The sequence below is a fragment of the Haliaeetus leucocephalus genome, unplaced genomic scaffold (genome assembly GCF_000737465.1).
Source record: "Haliaeetus leucocephalus isolate CR32 unplaced genomic scaffold, Haliaeetus_leucocephalus-4.0 Scaffold0, whole genome shotgun sequence".
Lineage (NCBI taxonomy): Eukaryota > Metazoa > Chordata > Aves > Accipitriformes > Accipitridae > Haliaeetus > Haliaeetus leucocephalus.
In genome coordinates, this window is record NW_010972436.1 from 12734543 (window position 1) to 12740869 (window position 6327).

A 6327-nucleotide genomic window follows, 5' to 3' on the forward strand; every position below is an offset into this window, starting at 1 on the left:
GCCCCCGCCCCCCCGGGACCCCACCGGCCGCTCGCCAGGTCGCCGCCCCGTACACAGACACACGCCAAGGACAGGCTCGCGCTCTATTGGCTAGAGGAGGGAGGACCGCGCGAAGCGGAGCGCCGATTGGCCGCGGGGGAAGGCGGCGGCCCGCCCCGCAGAGGTCGCGTGACGCCCGGTGGCGGGGGGCTCGGCGGGAGCGGGCGGCCGCGCTCCCCCGGCAGTGGTGCTGGCGGTGGCGGTCCAGCTGCTCCCCCGCTGCTCCCCCGCTGCCCCCCCGCTGCCGGGCCCCTCGTGCGTCCGCCCGCGGGGTCGAGCCTTCCCGCAGTTCGGAGCTGGGGAATTTCGGCAGCGCGGCGAAAACCGGGGCCGGGGGAATGCGCGGGGAGTCTGTCACGGAAGCTGAGGGGGAGGAGACCTGCCGGTTCCCGCTGTGGTAGCTGGCCACGCAGCGTGGCAGGTGTCCCGCAGCGGGGGCACAGCGTGCTGCCGCACGCGTGGCTCACCTGTGGTCCGGGCCCTCCCTGGTGTGGGACCTCCCGGTGCTGCCTGTGGCCGTGGACACCGTGCTGCTCCGCAGTGTCCGTGGGGACAGCAGGAGCCTTCCCCGACAGCGCGGTCGGTAGTTGGGTTTGGCCTCCTGGCCTTAGACAGCTCCGCAGCCACGCGCAGAGAAAACAGTTTTCTGAAGTTTGTAGAGGGTGTGCTCGGGGGGGAGACGGGGCAGAAGAGCGGGGTGAGTACGGCCGTCAGGTAGGGGCTGGGAGATGGACGGGGCTCGGTAGCTGGCAAGGGCGGTGGTGGCTTCACCAGAAGAACAGGCCGCGGTCCCATTTGCGTGTGAAAGGATGAGACTTCATTCATCCAGGGAATCTGTTCTTAATGGGTTTATTCTTCATATAATAAAATACACCAAGGATTCTTCCGGTCTTTTCTTCCAAGTCTTTTCTACTGGTGTTACAAATACGTGTGTTTGCAACAGCAGTGCTGTCTAATGTCCAGAAAGACCAGCATTTAGTGCACTGGACAGCCACCTTGCAGAAGTGCAGCCCTAGCCTACACCAGGCCGTACTGATACTAGCTCTTGGCTGATCTCAAAGTATGTCAGTACAGGTGGTTTTCGACAGCTTTAATTCTCCTGTACGTAGTGGGACTTTCCTGCATTGTACTCTAGTAGCATTTCGAGTGAAGTGTTTAATTGTGACAAAATTTCATTGAGATACATAAACAGTTCCAGAAGACTATTAGTTTCTTAAAATTTCCTGTCATTTCTTGGGGCTGGTCTTTTATTACTAGACTTGTATAGTTGTGTAGCGTATAATGCAACTAATCTCATTCAACCTCCTCTGACATTTGTTCCTGTTCAATTGAAAATTATGGGGTTTTGACACACTACAGGATTATGTGATTTCATTATGTTGTCAATCATTTTTTGTTTAGATCAGCAAATCATTAACAATTACTTCCTTCTTATCCGTATCTTCAAAGACCCGGGATGTGATCCTTCCTTTTGTGATCCATCAACAGCTGAAGCATTCCTGAAAGGAAACCGGTTGAACATATGTGGTTAGTATTGGAATAAATTATTCTCAAAGACAGTAGAGTAATTACAATGCCTAGAGGTGCTAGACACCTCAAAATGTAGCCCAGTTTCTGGATGAATACATATTTTTTGTGTTTTTTGAGGTCATATTTTAAATATTCATCTCACTTTCCTTTTAAATAAATATTTCACAAGATTAAACAAATGCCAAGCTAATTATTTCCTTCTTTTTATGCTGAGTACCACCCAAGTACTTTTTCATATCTTAAGAAAGACTTAACCTCATTTGGAAAATTAATTAAAAAAAAAACAGTTCTGAGTTCTGATACTTTATATGCTAACTTTTAGTTGAGGCCAGGCTGTTGTAGGAGAAACTTAAGTTCCCCAGGATGAAAGTGCTGACAGACACTAAGCAACAAAACTCCAAAACAAGGCTTCCGGCCAGAAAGATCAATTGTCGTTGTACTCATCCAAGTAATACCCTTCTTTTCCTATTGTAGGTTTGGCAAGAGTAAGCTGAGCCCTCCATCGGTTTTGAAAAAGGGTGTATTCTCCACAAACCCAAAACAAAGCAACTCCTGGAAGCTGAACACTCCCATGTGATAGCAAACGAGATGAAACTAAGGAGAGAATGGAGAGCTCTCCACAGATCACTGTCGGCCCACAGAATCTTCCTGCTTGCCTCTAAAGATCTAGCAGATCACAAGGTGTTGGCACCTCTCTCTTCAGTTGCTAAGTTGTTGTTACAAGGCAGCTAAAACATATTAAATACTTTCCTAAAATCATTTTTCCATGCAGGCAGTTGCTGTATCTGGCACAAAGATGTTATATGATCAGTAATGGGAAGTGAAACTGAGCCAGTTTCTCTTCAAAATGTGGCCAGCCCTATGGGACGATTTGAGAACTGCTTTAAATATGTTGTGTGTGTGGAGACACTACTTTGGTGTTCTTCACCTCCTGACACTGAGGCTTTTGCTGTGCATAGCTGAGATTCTTGCATAATTTAACAGAGCCATCTCAGGTGTCTCCCACTCTGTTCAGAGCATTCGAGCTGTGTTCTCTGGATTTTGGCACACAGCTCGTATCACATCACATTTACAGAAGAGTTTACCAGACTTGCTTATTTAGAAAATTTCCTAGAGAACAGGTTGGGTTGTTTGGGTTTTTTTCAAACACATATATTTGAATGGCTCCCATAGTATTTATGACAGGTGCTTCAAGTCAAGTTTTTTGTTTCCTTGCTTTTAATCTGATACAAGTATAATCACTATTATTCATTTTTGTGTCTCAAATTCCAGCATTGTTGGTGCAAGTGAAATAAATAGTCCTAGACATCTTTTTTTCTGATGCATTGTAAATGCTTGCTGGGTTTTTTGTGTTACTGTTTCATCTTCATAGTATTCCAGCACAGGCTTGTGGCTAGAGGAAGGACTGGCTGGATGGAACTGGAACCAGCGAAAAATCTGTTTCAGTCATTGCAAACTGAGGATACTGAAAAATGCAATGTTTCAGTCATTGCAAATTGAGGATACTGGAAAATATTTAAAAATAGGTTCATTTATTAAAAACATATTTATTTTGTTTTCTCACTTTTTCCTATTGTAATTGCAAAACCTTCTGAAATTTGTTGTTCAGCAAAACTCTGAAGTATATCTAGGTACAGTAAATGACTTATGCAGATTATTTTATTGAAAGAATATGCACGTTCATGTGTACACATTATTTGCCTGGTCTTCCTATTACAGACACAACCTGTAGTAAAATCCTAGTTTGTTAAAGCAAAGTGGTGCCTCTAGAAGACTCCAGATTTCTGACTGATGTGGTAAAAATCTGTCATGTTTGTGTAGGGCACATGGAGTGTGAATACATTAATATGAATGACTATTAAAATACATTAAACATTATTTTTCATTGGTTTATGTTGTTTTCCTGAGGAAACAGGGCTTTTGATATCTTGATAAGCAATCTGTCTGTGAGTCCCCCTTACCAATTTCTGAATTTTTCTAGCTGCACTTAAGGTAATTTTAACTTTCTTCTTTCATTATATTTATAAAAATCTCAAAATACATCAGGTTTTTTCCCTTCAACTTGTAAATATTTTTTTTAAGTTGATTGATCAGAAGTACAGCAATTTTTCTCACAACAATTTACCTGTTTGACTGATACTTCAAATTCTGTTTTACTTTGAATTCTTTCCTGGGTGTCTTCCTCATGATCTGGCTTCCAAACCATATGAGATAAGCTGTTCTGTAGTTTTTATGCTTTTTCATCCAATTTCATGCTACTGAGATATATATATATAACCTTGTCCAATCATCAAGCTACAGTCCAATTTGCTGAACTTTGCAATACATCCATTGATGCTACTCCATCCAACTTGAGAAGTTCTGTTGGAGCCTTCTCTGACTTGGAGTCTTCCTGTTCTGAAAAGTTAATTATATTAATTATGAATGCTATTTCAGATTTTAATGGTGGCAGTTCTCCAATCCATGTAATTCAGTAGTTTTTCATACAGTTCCTCATTGTATAATCAGTGTCTGACCATCCCTTGTTTTTCGTACCAGAATCTCACACTTTAATGATTTATTAATTCTGGTTTGCAGTTAAAACAATGCCATTACTGACATGCAGAAATCAAATACCTCCTCAGAGTTTTGCTGCCACCTCTTGATCTCTGGCACATCTACTGATACCTTATTTAATCTTGCTTAATGGTTTGGATTTGCTTAACTAAGCCACCTACCACCACCAAACTGCACTGAACTGAAAGCAGACATGTCCTTCATACTTCTTAATATTCATATTGTGTTTTAATACAGTGCTTGGAGAGGAGAAAAACACATACAGTTGAAATTAGGAACAAAAAATGAGTGTTTGCAATACTTCTGAATAAAGGTGTACTTATGAGTTAAATGCTGATGTTGAAGTTCCTTATAAAACAACTTCAGGATTTGTGGAGGAGTTGCGAAAGAATTAAAAACATAATGAATGCGAAGTTTAGGATGTATCATCCCTAATGAGGCTTCCATTTTATTTTGGTGAACTCCTGGGAGGGTGAACTGTTTGCATCACGAGATAGTTAAAATGTCACTGCTTGCTTTATCTTTCCTGGCAGTTACAGAAAACTACTATTATTAATAAATTTGGATGTGGCTGCACGCCAAGAATGTGCTGCTTCGTGAGTGTGATCCTACATGTGCGTTTTAGTCTTCCAGTCACAGTCTAAGGAGAACTCTGATGCTCAAAGACAGAAGCTAGGGAGTGTGATGCACCAGTCACACATGTGTTTTTGAATGGCAGGCAGAAGTATGAAGAACAGAATTTGGTTGGGTAAGCAGCTATCATTTCATTTTAATTTGCTATCTGATTGCCTGATCTCATTTCCCTACATTTTCTCCCCTAAACCCTGCCTAATCCCCTCTTGCAGCCGGGAGGCAGAGTGTAGAACACCTGTGCAAACCGGAGCTCAGGCAATGAGCACAACCCGCTGCTGCTTTCCCGTCGGGCAGTGTGTGGCTTAGAGAGGAAAACAGATCCCCCTTTGGCATTATCTTAAGTTATCATCATGCACAGTTGACAGTACTGTGCATAACCTTTAGGGAATGCATCAGAAAAGAGGCAACTGCTCAGGTACAGACACGACACCAAGATTGACAGGAAATATACAACTATAATCTCACAAAAGCACATCATCTAATAAAGAAGAGGGAGCCAGATGTATTTTTTCACAAACTTGCATACACTTGTGGCATGTTCTGAGTTTAAAACTTCTCTAATAAATCAGCGATATTATGCTAGCAGGAAAACGGGGTAACTGATGTTGAGTGCCTCTAGCAAACAGTCTGTTCCAGAAGAGAGAGGTTTGCTTTGGAGCTAACCTGGCCTTCCCAATTCACAAATGTTGTTATCTACATGGCTGCAAATTGGGGAATAACAGAGCTGGGGACTTGATAGTCCATAATAGGCAAAAGGTATCAGCCCTGTGAATGTCTCCCTAATTAAACAACGTTACAGCGGCCATAATGCCTGAGATGCACCACCAGCACTTGTGCATTTAAGCAAGTAGTAGAGAGGATCTTTCTAGGCTGAAAAATGAGCACCTATTACTGATGAGATGCTCATTATCAGTCCAGCTGTTATCAGTTGTTATTAAGCATACTCATTCTCTATCAAATTGTTAAACTAATGTTTACTAGGGTTGTCTGACAAAAACTGAGTGCCATGTACTCCTCCAGATATTGGGAAAGACACCAGAAATTGATATCAATTTTTCCTCCAAAAACTGGCAAGATCTACACCTAGCAAGGTGTGGTCAAGCCTACCCTTAAAATCAGGATTGCACCCAGCTATGTTCCACTTAGTCTGTACCAAAAGACCACAACAGCACAAGCTTTAGAGCTCCCTGATATAGGCCAGGTACCTCAGCACAAGCTTCTCTGCTCATTCATCGTCTCTGGATGACTCAAGCACAGGCAAATGCCTTGCAGAAAGTAGTGTGATAGTCTCAGATTTACCTCTTCCTCAGTATGAGCAGAGATGCTTGGAGCTCAGGCTGCAGCAAAACTCACATCCAGGAAGAAGTGGGTCATGGGTGTCTTCTGCATAAATACACTGGCAAACCTGTTCTTCCTTCCCAGGTGGAGCAGTCATGGCTTCTCAGAATTCCCAGAACTCCTCCCCTGTGCTCAGGCACAAGCTCCTACCTGTGAAAGGTGATTTAGACCCCATGGGACTATGAGCTGTTCAGGATCAGCAGAAATAGGGACCGTAAATCTGACCCAAGT